This window comes from Pristiophorus japonicus, chromosome 7 (assembly GCF_044704955.1).
Source record: "Pristiophorus japonicus isolate sPriJap1 chromosome 7, sPriJap1.hap1, whole genome shotgun sequence".
NCBI classification, from domain to species: Eukaryota; Metazoa; Chordata; class Chondrichthyes; family Pristiophoridae; genus Pristiophorus; species Pristiophorus japonicus.
This window is the reverse complement of record NC_091983.1, coordinates 8078926-8093681: the sequence shown is the minus strand read 5'-3', so window position 1 is coordinate 8093681 and position 14756 is coordinate 8078926. Positions and strand designations below refer to the sequence as shown.

The 14756-nt window shown below is 45.6% G+C and overlaps 1 long non-coding RNA gene across 3 annotated transcripts in view; it reads left to right on the top strand.

Annotated features, from left to right (window-relative positions):
- Window positions 1-14266, top strand: part of LOC139266733 (uncharacterized) — a 109642-nt gene extending 95376 nt beyond the window's left edge. For all 3 annotated transcript variants that reach the window (XR_011593753.1, XR_011593755.1, XR_011593754.1), the window contains 2 exons: window positions 1879-2004; window positions 13916-14266. This is a non-coding gene — a long non-coding RNA (uncharacterized lncRNA). The remainder of the gene's footprint in view (window positions 1-1878; window positions 2005-13915) is intronic.
- Window positions 14267-14756: the final 490 nt, after the last annotated feature.

Sequence of the window (14756 nt, the reverse complement as noted above, 5' to 3'; positions counted from 1 at the left end):
AGAATTGTTAACATGGGTCACTTTTTAAACACGTTTCACTATAAGGGGTGTCGCAATTGTGTGAGGCGGACTGGTTGGGCTGGGTGCTCTTTGCCTTTCCGTCATTGTTCATAGGTTTATATGTAACCTTTAGGGCTGCGGCTCTTTGTCGGCCGGCGTGGACACGATGGGCCGAAATGGCCTCCTGCGCTGTAAATTTCCATGTTTCTATGATGTGCAGTGAAAATATGGTTATAAAATGGATATTGCTTTAGTTTGCATGTCTGTTTTGACATATTGCTTTCAGATCGAGCTGACGTGGATGTACTTCTGAGCTCATGCCCATTGCTGGGTCCGTTACCTTCTTAAGAAACCCGAGTTTCAGTTAGTGTAAACATCCTACACTCTCAGTTGTGACAACTGGAAAAGCTGGGAGAAGGGTGTTTACTCTCACTGGCTTGGACATGCAGCTGTCTGGCAGTAGACTGATCACCAATTGATCTTGGTGGCTTGCAGGGTTTTTTTCCCCCTTGATACACAGGTACCCTTGTGCTAATACAAAACATACTGCCTTAAACGCTCTCTATCAATGGATCTGTTGCTGGAAAGGATTACCTTTTTTTCCTCAGATGGTTGCTAGTTTCAATTTATAAAGCATCTAGCCATTATCTGGAGAGTGTTAGAGAGGCTGGGATTGTTCTCCTTCGAGCAAAGAAGGTTAAGGGGAGATTTAAAAGCGGTCTTCAAAGTTATGGGGGGTTTTGACACGGGGGGGTTTTGGCAGGTCGGCAACCAGAGGACACAGATTTAAGATAATTGGCACAATAGCCAGGGGATGGTGGGAGAATTTGTTTTATTTGCCTACTGGTTGTGATCTGGGCTGTGCTGCCTGAAAGGGCAGTGGAGAGAGATTCAACAGTTACTTTCAAAAGGGAATTGGATCTCTACTTAAGAAGGAAACATTTGCACGGCGATGGGGGAAGGAGTGGGACTAATTGGTAGCTCTTCACAGCGAGCTAGCACAGGCATCATGGGCCGAATGGCCTTCTGTGCTGTATGATTCTATACCTTCCTTGCATTGATGTGGCCGCCTATAGTGTCCTATGCAAAATGGCACCAAAGGACCCCTGATCACCAGCAGAGCAATCATTATGTTATTACTTTACTATCTGATCTAATTAAGAGAAATTGTTCATAAATCTGGCGGCATCAGTAAGAGAGGAAGTCAGGTGGAACATCTTTGCACAAAGGAAGAAAATAAAGACTTGCATTTATATAGCGCCTTTCACGACCACTGGACGTCTCAAAGCGCTTTACAGCCAATGAAGTACTTTTTGGAGTGTAGTCGCTGTTGTAATGTAGGAAAGAGTAAAAGTTGTGAAATAAATTAACAGGGTAAGCAAATAGCAATGGTTCCCAAGAGGCAACTAGATGTATTTCATGAGGCGGGTAAGCAGGGCCGAGATTAATCAAGAAGGGATCTTATTCGGACAAATGGTGTTCTCCCATTCTCTAAATTTCTTGTCATCTCCCCATGGCCTGGGAAGTGAAGGCACTGCCATATAGACTAGAAGTCCCAGGTTTGATTCCTGCCCTGTGCTGGTGAGTTTTATTTCACCAATTGGGGCAATAGTTGGAATGCTGCAGTCTGTCTGGGAGCCCCGTGCTGGGCTGGGGAAAAGGGGGAATCTCCACCCTCGTGGTTATACAGTTACTCCTGTTGGTAAGACGCAGGCGTGAGTTGTCTGGTAAGGATCGAAGTTCCTACTTCTAAAGGCAATGCTGGTATCTTGAACCAAAACCATTCATTGGCTTTTTAGGCCTGTTTACAGATTTTTATTGATCATTTGTTCCTTATGGGTTTACTCAGTTTTCTACCTTTTGTTTATTTCTTCACAGAAGGAATTCCTTTTGGGGCTTGATTTACCTCGAGGAACTTTGTCCCTGTTGGATTTAATTGAAACGGACAACTTTATACTGTTAGTGTTTGTATGTCGGGATTCCCTTGCATGCGACAACAGAATGGTGAGTTTATTAGTCATTTTTCACATTTTCTAATCCGTCGGGCCCATTACCTTCCACTGTAAAGGTGTCCTGTTGCGAGCAAACCGTCACATTTATTATTCCGGAACTATATTACTCGGGAGTGCTGCAAGGTAGATCTGAACTCAGTTTTTAAACTTCAACTTGGCACCAATACTTGATGGATCTCTGCGTGGTGAAAATAACATTTTTGTGTCATGGTCGAATGTCTATCTAAGGCGACATCTATCTCATGTCTGCAAACGAAGACTGAAGGATGTCAACATCTGAGCAAACCCTCTCAGACTCTGCAGCTTTATAGTGCAGCTTGGAGAGCGACCCAGGAGTGTCACTCTCGGTTAGGGTGGTCAACCCTCCAGGATTGTCCTTGGGACTCTCCAGGAATTGCAGATTGATCTCCAGGACTCTGCTATGCGAGACACAGAAGGAAATCATGAAAAAAAAGTGTTTTTTTTTCCCTTCATTTTCATTGAAGACTCTGTTTATTAGTTAAAAGAATATTGTACGGTGGAGGGAGAGGGGGAAGGCTCATCCAGTTAGGTAACAGTCTGTTCACTTTTCCAATTGGTGTGGGACGGCCACCGCGAGGGTGGGTCTGTTGGGGAAAGGTGGGGGTGGTGAAACCGCCAGGAATACATTCAACCAGAGTTGGCAGTCTTCCATCTCCCAAAGTTCGGCTGCACTCGGACCCTGAACCGGTCGCAAAGTGCAGCCCACCAAATGGAACGGAGAAACGTAGACGGCAAACGACAAGTGCCGTCACTCGGTGCGGGAAATCCTCAGCCGTTCTCCTGTGTAGCTTCTGAACTCAGCATTCGTTCATTATTATGTCACGCCAGGAACTTATGGTCTCAAGTTTAAAGTGTTAATTGTACCTAAAAAAAAAAATCATCCAATGAAGGGTACATGGAAACTGCTTAGGTAATGAGGATTTAAATGACTTAATGTGAAAACCATTTTTTAGAAACTATCAGCTTAATTGCATATGTGGGCGGGTGAGTAGATCTCTGTGCATCATACGTGACAAAGTCATAAATCGGTTTATAATGAATGAGTTCCCAATCATGCATAGACAAAATCTCCCCCCCCCCCCCCCCCCACCCCCGGCCCCCCAGTCGGGTTGGTAGTTAATAATTGATAATACCCCAAGTGAAGATTGCTGAGAAAACAGATCATCTCCTGAACCTCGGGGATCTGGGAGCAATCATCACAGCTGAGGGAATCCACTGCATCATCATCATGGAGCCAGGGCACATAATGGGTCAAAGAGGTAACTTTGGGAATGTAAAGTGTTCAATTTGTGACCGGGTGATGAGATCCTCGGTTCAATGCCTGTACTGTAATAGCCGACATTGTCCAGCAGAAAGAGGGGGGTGGGGGGGAATGGGTGGACGAGGCTGGCCCACATCCACATTCTAAAGTCAGCTCATTTACCCATCATCATCATCATAGGCAGTCCCTCGAAGCGAGGATGACTTGCTTCCACGCCAAAAAGGGATGAGTTCACAGGTGTTTCAATGAAGGACCTAATATTCCAAATCCTGAACTACATCCTGAAGGGTGGAAGATGCCTGTGCGTGGATTTTTTTAACATGTGATGGCCATTGCACACCAGCCACCACACGGGCTTGACAGAGCTAGGTCTTGGTCCAGTGGCAAGGATTAACCAAGACGATTGGAGACCTGCTCTGCTGCACGGACCTAGTGCGCACACACATCGCAGTGTGGGCTAGCCCATGCTGCCCCTGGGCCCTCGCCTCTTCTGGCCCCAAACTCCTGCCTCTCCTGGGCCCCGATCATATCCCTCTACAATCTCTCGCCGTTCCTTCGCCCCGACCTCGCCGCTCCTGCTGTACCTGCCCATGCACCAATCACCGACCTCGGCTCCTATCCAAGTAATGCCTGCAATTGGCGTAGTGAGGTGGAGGCAGAGTGTCAAGTAAAAGTCTGAAAAAGGGCAGACACAGTTAAATTGAGGAAGAAAATCATAATGACAGCAAGGGCACCATCGGCACACTACTGCACAGATTTCAGTGACAGTGACCTGGAAGTCCTACCACAGGAGATCGGGAGAGGAGGGACTTGCCACAGTTAGTGGCTGCAGCTCAGTGCAAAGAGCAGGCACTGGCAGTTCATGCTATTTCCATAACACCCGAGACAGTCATCTGATACAAGGAAAAGTTCAATTAAAAAAGAAAGACTTGGATTTATATAGCGCCTTTCATGACCACTGGACATCTCAAAGAGCTTCACAGCCAATTAAGTACTTTTTGAAGTATAGTCACTGTTGCAATGTGGGAAACCCGGCAGCCAATTTCCGATAGCAAGCTCCCACAATTATCTCACTAGGCTAGGCAGGGTACAAGAAATTACTCACATTGCCCCAGCTTGCGAACCTACATTGTCCCGTGATGTGTGTCCTCTCCTTTCTAACTCTCTATGATCAAAGGCTTTAAAACAGCACTAGACTGTGTGCCAATGTATGCAAACACCTTTGCCCTCCTACCAGTCATCTAGAAATGAACCTTCCCTCATAATCCTAGCTCCATTCTAGCCCTTCAAAGCTACATCTGGCATATCTCCATTTGTTTGAAGCATCTGTCATCATCCATTCATACTGCATCTGGTCACACCTGCATTTCCTACAGAGGCCTTTCACACTGTCAGCATTGTTCTACCAGGAGTAGATGGCCCACAACATAGAGAAAGAAAAAAGAAAGACTTGCATTCACATAGTGCCTTCCACCAGACATCTCAAAGCGCTTTACAGCCAATAAAGTACTTTTTACAGTGTAGTCCCTGAAATGTGGGAAACGTGGCAGTCAATTTGCACACAGCGAACACTCACAAACAACAATGTGATAATGACCAGATAATCTGTTTTTTTGGTGATGTTGATTGAGGGATAAATATTGACCAGGACACCGGGGATAACTCCCCTGCTCCTCTTCGAAATAGTGCCATGGCATCTTTTATGTAGACGATTTAACGTTCCATCTGAAAGACAGCACCTCCGACAGTGCAGGACTCCCTCAGCATTGCACTGGAGTGTCAGCCTAGATTTATGTGCTCAAGCCTCTGGAGTGGGACTTGAATCCACAACCTTCTGACTCACAGACAAGAGTGCTACCCACGAAGCCACAGCTGACCTAGAGACCAGAAATTGCTTCCTCACTGGCAGCTCTGATTGCTGCCCATAGAGGCCTTGGACAATCCCCGGGTCCAGAAGGCTGTGTCCCCTGGCTTGTTGCTGTTCAGTGGCCCGTCGGATCCAATGTGGAGCGCCGGTGCACTGCCCAGAAAGTGCTTGGATAATCCTGCTGTGTCTCAGGATAGCAGGACAGCTGAGTCTCCTCTTTCTCCCGCCCCCCCAGCACAGCCAGTTGCCGCAGGTCCCTGCACAAGTAGAACAGCAAGTTGCAATCTCCTTAAGTCGTTGGCAGTGAGTAAAGGCACCATAGCCCCAAGAGGCAGGTACCGTTAGAGGTGTGAGGGAAACAGATGCCAAGCCAAAGCACCAGGGGTATCACCATAAGCTTCTTCAAAGAGGTGGAATTTAAGGAGGGTCTTGAAGGAGGTGGAGAGGTTTTGAGTGAGGAATTCCAAAGAGAGGGACTTGGGCAGCGCAAAACACAGCTGCCAATGGCGTTGCCAAGAGATTGAGTGTGGGGAGGGGGAAGCTCAAGAATCCAAGAAATAGCGTGATTGCGGGTTAGAGATTCAGAGGGTTGAGGCCATGGAGAGATTTAAGGACAAGAATTTAAAATTGTAGCTATGGCAGGGGACATGAGCCAGACGAGGAATGGAAGCTTGTTTTGCCCAAGGAGATTACAGGAGTGAGTGCCTGTGGAGGGTTCTGAGGGAGAGGAAGTGAACAATATATGGCTGTAAGCGATGCAGAGGATTCTAGTGTGAAGGTGTTCCTAGTTAGGTTATTTCCACTGTTGTGTGATACAAGCACAGGGTTCCATCAGTCTCCCAGCTGTGGCTCTCTTTCCCCCTCGTTGCCTTCCCATTCCTCCCTTTCTGGTTTCTACATAAATGTAAAGGGATTTCCAAGGAGAATGGCATTATCCGAGGGGGGAGGCAGTGGTCAGGAGGTCCCAGAAGTTGGACGTCAGGCAGTTATGGAGGTATACACCGAGGAAAACGAAGCACACCAAAATGACCGTAAACAGTTGAGTCGAATAGTATTGGCAACTCTTGGTGACGGAATACACTGACAATATGGAGCTACTTCTACCTTTTGTTGACTTGAAAACAAGGAACGCCTGCTTTATACATGCATCCTGTGATTCAGGTACACATTAATATGTAACTCGGAGAAAATGTATCGTATAATACCACTCATTGTAATGCATTCATTTTAGTTTTTATGCCTGAATTTTCTTTAGCAAGATTGAAGCCCATGGGATTAAAGGGACAGTGGCAGCGTGGATGTAAAATTGGCTAAAGGACAGAAAGCAGAGAGTAGTGGTGAACGGTTGTTTTTGGGTTAGGGTTAGAGACCTAGGGATGTATGTATACGAATCTTTGAAGGTGGGAGGTATACAGTGGATTGGGACCATTGCACTTGGATATATATATATATGACCTGGACTTGGGCATACAGGGCATAATTTCAAAGTTTGTAGATGACACCAAACTTGAAAATGTAGTAACTAATTTCAGAACATAGACAGACTAGTGAAATGGGCAGGCACATGGCAGATGCAATTTAACACCGAGAACTGTGAAATGATGCAATTTGTTAGGAAGAATGAAGAGAGGCAATGTGAACCAAACGGTCCAATTTTAAAAGGGATGCAGGAACCGAGGGATGTACATATACAAATCTTGAAAGGTGGCAGGACACTTTGAGAAGGCTGTTAAAAATACATACAAGATCCTTGGCTTTATAAACAGAGGCATAGAGTACAAAAGCAAGGAGGTTATGCTAAACCTTTATAAATCTGGTTAGGCCCCAGCTTGCAGTATTGTATTCAGTTCTGGACACCACACTTTAGGAATGGTATCAAGAGCTTCAAGAGGGGGCAGAGGAGAATTATTGGAATGCTACCAGGGTTGCAGGGGCTTCAGTTACATGGAGAGACTGGAGAAGCTGGGGTTGTTCTCCTTAGAGCAGAGAAAGCTATGGGGAGATTTAATGGAGGTGTTCAAAATCATGAAGGTTTTTGATTGGTGTAAATAAAAAGCAGCTGTTTCCAGTAGCAGAAGGGTCGGTAACCAAAGGACACGGATTTTTGGTAATTGACAAAAGAACCAGAGGTGAGATGTTTTTACGCGGCGAGTTGTGAATGTGGAATGCACTGCCTGAAGGTATGGTTGAGGCAGATTCAATACTAATTTTCAAAAGAGAATTGGATAAATACTTGAAGGGGAAAAACTTTGCAGGGCCCCAGGGAAGGAGCAGGAGGAGTGGGACTAATTGGAGGGCTCTGTCAAAGAGCCGGCACAGGCACAATGGGCCGAGCGACCTCTTTCTGTGCTGTATCATTCTGTGAATGTGGGTGGGCACTTTGACCGTGCAACTTCACTTTTGATAGAAATTTGAGATGCCACAAAGCCATTTCCCGGCCTACCCATCCGAATGTTACCGATCAATTGGCAGAGGGCGAGTGAAGGATCCTAACCGATATCTCTAATCATGCTGCACTTGTTGAACTAAGAGGTGCATTCAACAGTGAGCAGCAGGAATATATCGCTTTTGTTAAACTGGGGGAACAAAGTAAACTTTTTGCATGGATATAGACTTATAGTTCTATTCTAGCAGGTAGAAATTTGGTATGCATCCACCCGTGGTTCAGGCGTAAAGCGGGTGCAAAGCATGCCAGTTTAGCAATGGAAAGGTCTGCGCCCAATCTGGACAGATGTTACTCCTACTACTCAATTCATGCGGGGGAGGGGGGGCCTTTTTTTTTTTAAAAAAAGACATCTTGGACGGACACCCAAAACAGGTGCTGAGCAATGTTCTCATTAAGCTGTGTGGCCGTGCAGCACTCTGCAGCTCCCGTGCAGCTGACTCACCGGCGAGGGAACATTAAATATGTAAATTACAGACTTGAAGCCTGTTGAAGGACCAAATTGAGAAATTAGTGGGTGGTGGGCGGTGCACAAGTCACCCCTCAGGATTCCAGTTCCCCCCACCTGCGGCCGCCAAATCCACGTGAGTTTAAAAAAAATATATGTTTTTTCCCTTGACGCCGTGGAAGTTGGAGATCACCAACCCCCCCCCTCCCCCATGGCCCCCGGACGTTCCTGACGGCTGCTATCGATGGCCCGACAGTGGTGTCTTTACTCGGCCAGTGCCGGCAGCTTGCCCGAGTATGTTGATCAGGCCAGAGGACCAGTTTCTATCGATCCTCGAGGCTCTCTGTTCTGGGCAGGCACAGCACCTATTCTGGAACAAAAAATAGGCCCGAGCTCATTTCTAGCCCCATGTTTCTTTAATTCTTTAATAAAAGGGTTGTTGAAATATGTCTCTCTTTGTAAATCAACTCTGAATTGGACTGGATCCAACCTGCATGATGTTGCAATTTGTGGCTTACAGCTGCATTCATATGTTGATGAAAGACCCCACTGATATTTTGCCTGTAGACTGTCCTCAGAGTGCTAAATATTATTTGCCAGAGCCAGACTAGGCCAGTGATGCCGGTTTTGGATACAACGAGCACGGTGGTGGGGGGGGATTGAGAAAGTCTGTGGATACTAGATTAGATTTTCAGTCCAGTTTCCGGTGGGCATGGACCTCCGGGACAGAGCCAGCCATAATTCGGCATTAACTGCCAATCTCACTCAGAGGACTAGGGATGGGAATAATGTTACGATGGAACAGTAGGGAGGTGTTCTTCTGAGGCTGAGGCACATTGTTTCAGCAGAGTAGAGAGAAGGTAAGAAAGAACTTTCATTTATATTAAACCTTTCAAGTGCTCAAGGCTCCCCAAACACTTTGCAGACAGTTAATTATTTTGTAGTGTAGTCACTGTTGCATAGAAAAGCACAGCAATAAATTGGTGCAGAGCAAGATCTCACAAACATCATTGAAATAAGCGAGCAGTTAATCTGTTTTTGGTGGTATTGGTTGAGGGACAAATATTGGCCAGGACACCAGGAAAACTCGGTTTTACATCCACTTGAACAGACAGAATTGGCTTGCTGCTACTTGGTGCCTAGTCCAAATACATAGGGGCCAAAGGTGAGTGTTCCCCATAGAGCGTGTTATAATTGAACCTGTACTGGCCCAGCATCCACACATGCACTTGCAAGGAGGGAGTCACTCGCTCATGATCAGCTAACTTCGCCCCCACCCCTTGTTTTTAGATTAGAGGCACTGAGGCCGATAGCTTCCCAGCCAACACCCTAGCCTGTGAACAGTTAAGCCAACACAAACATGGGATTGAACTTGGTTCAAACCAAATCTGGAATATGCTCCTCTTTAAAAAGCTGTTGAGGCTGGGGGTCAATTGAAAATTTCACAACTGAAATTTTTGTTCGGGAAGGGTATTAAGGGTTACGGAATCAAGGCGGGCAGATGGAGTTAAGATACAGATCAGCCATGATCTAATTGAATGGCAGAACAGGCTCAAGGGGCTGAACGGCCCACTCCTGTCCCTATGTCTGGTTGACATTGCATTACATTTACCAACTTAGATAACGGTAGGTGGAATTTGGTTACGGTGGGGGGTGGGTTTTGGATGGGGGAGAGGAACTTTGAAACAAAAAGAATCAGGGCACTCACGGTGGCACTAATTAGTTGACCATACAGACCAGGAAGGTCCCAGATCTGAATCTTGGTTTGTGCTCTGTTTGATGTTAGCCAGGGTCTGGCCTCAGCATCCATGGGTTAAGGAGGAGAAAGTCAGCTGAGACTTAATCTCTATCTAACCAGCTAGTGATGCCCCTCTGGTGGAAGTGCATGTGGATGGGATTAAGCTCAGATATGAATGCCCCCCCCCCCCCCCTTGGTTTAATAGGCTGTCAGCATGTAAGGTTAAGACTGAATAATGGCCACTTGGATAAGGTACCAAAGAGCTGGCAGCATTTGTGGAACGCAGCAGGAGGAGGGAGGAAGACAAACAAATTGTATTATATCAAGTCCCACTTCACGGACTTGAGCACACAAATCTAGGCTGACACTCCAATGCAGTGCTGAGAGAGCGCTGCACTGTCAGAGGTGCCGTCTTTCGGATGAGACGTTAAACCGAGGCCCCGTCTGCTCTCTTGGATGGACGTAAAAGATCCCATGGCACTATTTCGAAGAGGAGCAGGGGAGTTATCCCTGGTGTCCTGGCCAATATTTATCCCTCAATCAACATCACTAAAACAAATGATCTGGTCATTATCACATTGCTGTCTGTGGGAGCTTGCTGTGTGCAAATTGGCTGCCGCGTTTCCTACTTTACAACGATGACTCAACTCCAAAAACTGAGAGGTCCGGAGGTCGTGAAAGATGTAAGTCTGCCTTTCTATCGCAAAGCTTTGTAGATTTAAGGCCCTTCTGTTATCAAAGTATGGCTTGCAATCATGATTTTACCATACCTGATGGTATGGTAACCATTTCAGCTGCTGACCCAGATCTCACTACCTCTACACTTTTTATCTCTGGATGATGGCCGAAACTATTTACCCGAGAAGTGGCTGTTTAGGTGGTGGAAGCTTTTGGACGATGCTTTTATGTCTGTTACCCACAAACACAACTTGCAAGAGGGGGATGGAGGGAGAAAGAAACGTGCAAATGTTGGAAGTTCCAAATAAACCCAACAAGATCTTTAAGGCATGATTGATATTTCTACATTTTCTTCTTTGGCATGAGCCTTTTTCTTCCCTTCTAAGCTGAAGATGCTGGAACTCATGTTAGTCTGGTCCCATGGGTGGTAGCAGCACCCTACCACCTTATCCGAGCGGCATTCTTCATGAATGAGCTCAGTTACTGTCATTGATGGAGAGCGTCACAACCAATCCTGGCATGATTGCGCCCAGCACCCGTACCTTTTAGTACATGATGAGGGATACTTCGGCCAAAAACAGCACCACAGCCGGGATCCACTAACTCAGCACAGAGACGAGTGGACATAAGGAATAGGAGCAGGAGTAGGCCATTTGGGCCCTCTAACCTGCTCCGCCATTCAATAAGATCATGGCTGATCTGATCTTGGAGCTGTGGAGGCTGGGTCATTGAATAGATTTAAGGTAGAGATAGCCAGACTTTTGAGCAATAAGGGAGTGAAGGGTTATGGGGAGAGGGCAGGGAAGTGGAGCTGAGCCCAAGATCAGATCAGCCATGATCTTTATTGAATGGTGGAGCTGGCTCGAGGGGCCAAATGGCCTACTCCTGCTCCTATTTATTTTGTTCTTAAATATATTCAACGACCCAGCCTCCACAGCTCTCTGCGGTAGAGAATTCCAAAGATTCACGACCCTCAGAGAAGAAATTCCTCCTCATTTCCGTTTTAAATAGGGAACCCCTTATTCTGAAACTATACCCCCTAGTTCTAGATTTCCCACAAGGGGAAACTCCCTCTCTGCATCTACCCTGTCAAGCCCCTTCAGAATATTTAATGTTTTAATAAGATCCCTTCTCATTCTTCTAAACTCCAATATGTATAAGCCCAAGCTGCTCAACCTTGTTTCATAAGACAACCCCTTCATCTCAAGAATCAACCTCGTGAACCTCTGAACTGCTTCCAATGCATGTATATTCCTCCTTAAATAAGGAGACCAAAACTGTATGCCGTACTCTAGGTGTGGTCTCACCAATGCCTTGTACAGTTGTAGCAAGACTTCCCTACTTTTATAATCCTTCCCCTTGCAATAAATGCCAATATTCCATTTGCCTTCCTAATTACTTGCTGTACCTATATGCTAACTTTTTGTGCTTCATTTGCAAGGACCCCCAGATCCCTCTACTGCAGAATGTTGTAGTCTCCATTTAAATAATGATTTTCTTTTTTCTTTTTTCTACCAAAGTGGATAACCTCTCATTTTCCCACATTATGGCCCCAAGTTTCCACACGCAGCAAAACAGGCGCCTCTCCGAGCTGGGCGCCCGTTTTTCGCGCCGAAAACAGCGCCTGAAAAAAAACGCGCTATTGTCGAGCGCTTTGCAGCTCGATGGCTGCTTGGCGCGGTGCCCAAGGGGTGTAGCCTACCACTCGCGCCGATTTTGCAAGTAGGAGGGGACGGGTACAATTTAAATGATTTTTTTCCGTGCCGGCAACGCTGCGCGTGCGCGTTGGAGCGTTCGCGCATGCGCAGTCTGAAGGAAACATTGGCACTCGGCCATTTTAAAAAGTGCTGCAGAAAAAGTGAAAATTTGTTTATTGAACCCTTGCAAAGGCTTGCATTTTAATTTTCTTCATATTTCTGTGTGTGAGGGAGTGCATTCTGTAATTAAAGATAGACTGTGATAAACGGGACACATGCACTTGTTTGAGACTATTCAAATTCTTTGTAACTGTTCAATTTTTAACATTTTTTAATAAAACCACATTGCCCTTCCATGATCAGCACTGAGGCTTCTTGCAGCTTTCTCCCCCTGCCGTCCGTCGGGCCGACGGCAAACGGCTGCCTCAAGTAATGAGGCTTCCTGCAGCCTTCTCCCTGCCTCTTTCTCCCCCCCCCCCCCCCTCCCCTTGCCGTCGGGAACGGCTGCCTCAAGTAATGAGGCTTCCTGCAGCCTTCTCCCTGCCTCAAATAATGAGGCTTCCTGCAGCCTTCTCCCTGCCTCCCCCTGCTGTCGGTTGCTGAAGCACTTTCACACAGGTAGGAACATGGTTTATTTAATCTTTTCTTTGCTTATAAATTTTTATTCAGGTTGGATTTATTGTATAATATTTGTATAAGTATAACTAAGGATTTATTGTAGAATGTAATGACTTCCCTTCCCCCCCCCCCCCCCCCCCCCACCTCGTTCCCAACGCCTAATTTGTAACCTGCGCCTGATTTTTTAAATGTGTAGACAAGGTTTTTTCAAGCCTACAAAAATCTTCACTTGCTCCATTCTAAGTTAGTTTGGAGTACATTTTCACTGTGGAAACTTTCAAATCAGGAGTCAGTGGCTGGACACGCCCCCTTTTGAAAAAAAATTCTGTTCAAAAGTGAAACTGTTCTACCTGACTAGAACTGCAGAAAACTTAAATGTGGAGAATTCCGATTTCTAAGATACTCCGTTCTCCACCAGTTGCTCCTAAAAATCAGGAGCAAATCATGTGGAAACTTGGGGCCTATATTCCATCTGCCAAATCTTTGCCAACTCATCTATTTATATCCCTTTGCAGATTGTGTGCGTCCTCTTCACAACTTGCTTTCCCCCACCTATCTTTGTATTATCAGCAAATTTGGCTACATTACACTTCATCCAAGGCATTAATATAATGGATCAGGGACCCTCATTAGAGAAATTCTAAACATTTTGTGCTCAGGAATTTGAAGTGTATTTTAGTTTGAAAAATGTTTTAATTTTCAATTAGAATGTTGCAAAAAAAAAAAAACAAATCAACCTCAGTAGTTATGAAGTAGACTTTAGAAATACACCTCATTTTTCCTTCGTACCTAAACATTCTGCCTGGTGAATAAAGGGTGCTTTGTGTGAATATTGAACAGTCACCCTCATTTCCTCAACTTGTACCATATCACTGAATGCTTCAAATCAGTACATTCCCAATATTGCAGAGAATATTTTATCTCTAATGTTTGACGGCCTATCGCCAAGATCTTTGCCGTGGTGGAGGATTGTTTCGGTGCTGAACCACAGGACAAAAAAAATTTTTGAGAAAATTTAGGTGAATTTAATCGAAGCAAAAGGCTCCTCTAAAGGTTTGCAGGTCTTGAGCCAGGTTATTAAGGATGTCCATAGTATTGAATTCTTCTGTGTATCCTTACTGTTTTACAACAGAACTTTCCACTTGGCACCTGAACCACACCAAAATGACAATTTGCTGCGTGTTGTAAATGGAAAGACCATCGATGCAGTTTCCCGAGGATGAAGTACTGGGGTACTCTGCGATTGTTTCCTTGATGAGGAATCCTACACGGGGAAGGAAGGGACTGCGGAGAAATGCCCCTTCTATTGGTGTGTGTGTGTGCTGCCTGAAGATGACACCAAACTGTTACCATTGGAACCAGATTTAAAATGAGACGATTCTGTCTTCGCTGAATTCGATGGGGTTGTAATGATGCTGAGACATGTTTTTGCCACAGACAATGTGTCTGAACGCTGTTTATTGTCATTTTGATATTTATTGAGGGCGGGGGGGTGGGGTGGAAACAGCCTCACGGTGCAGGTACATTTGGGGTGATTTCTTTTTTTTCCCCCTGGGGATTATTTATAAATAAAATTACCCATCAGTCCTCAAGTGTGTGACCATTATTTCTGTTTGTTTTCTAAAGTGGGTGATCTCGGTGGCTGAGACACTAGGGCACTGTTGGGTAGTGGCACAAGGATTTGAATGGCTTTTCTTTCCAACAGCCTCTTGAGAATAAAGATTATTTTGTTTTGGGTGTGTCTAGCTGCAGCTTGTCCAAAGTATGATCTGTATTCTACCTAATGCCAGAATGATCTAATTGTTGGATTTACCGATAAGCTGCATTTTTTTCTAAAGGAGGAAGAATTGCATGACTGGTGTCTTTTTATTCGTTCCTGTGGGCGTCTCCTGAAAGGCTAGCATTTAGTGCCCATCCCTAATTGCCCTTGAGAAGGTGCTGGTGAGCTGCTGCCTTGACCCACTGCAGTCCGT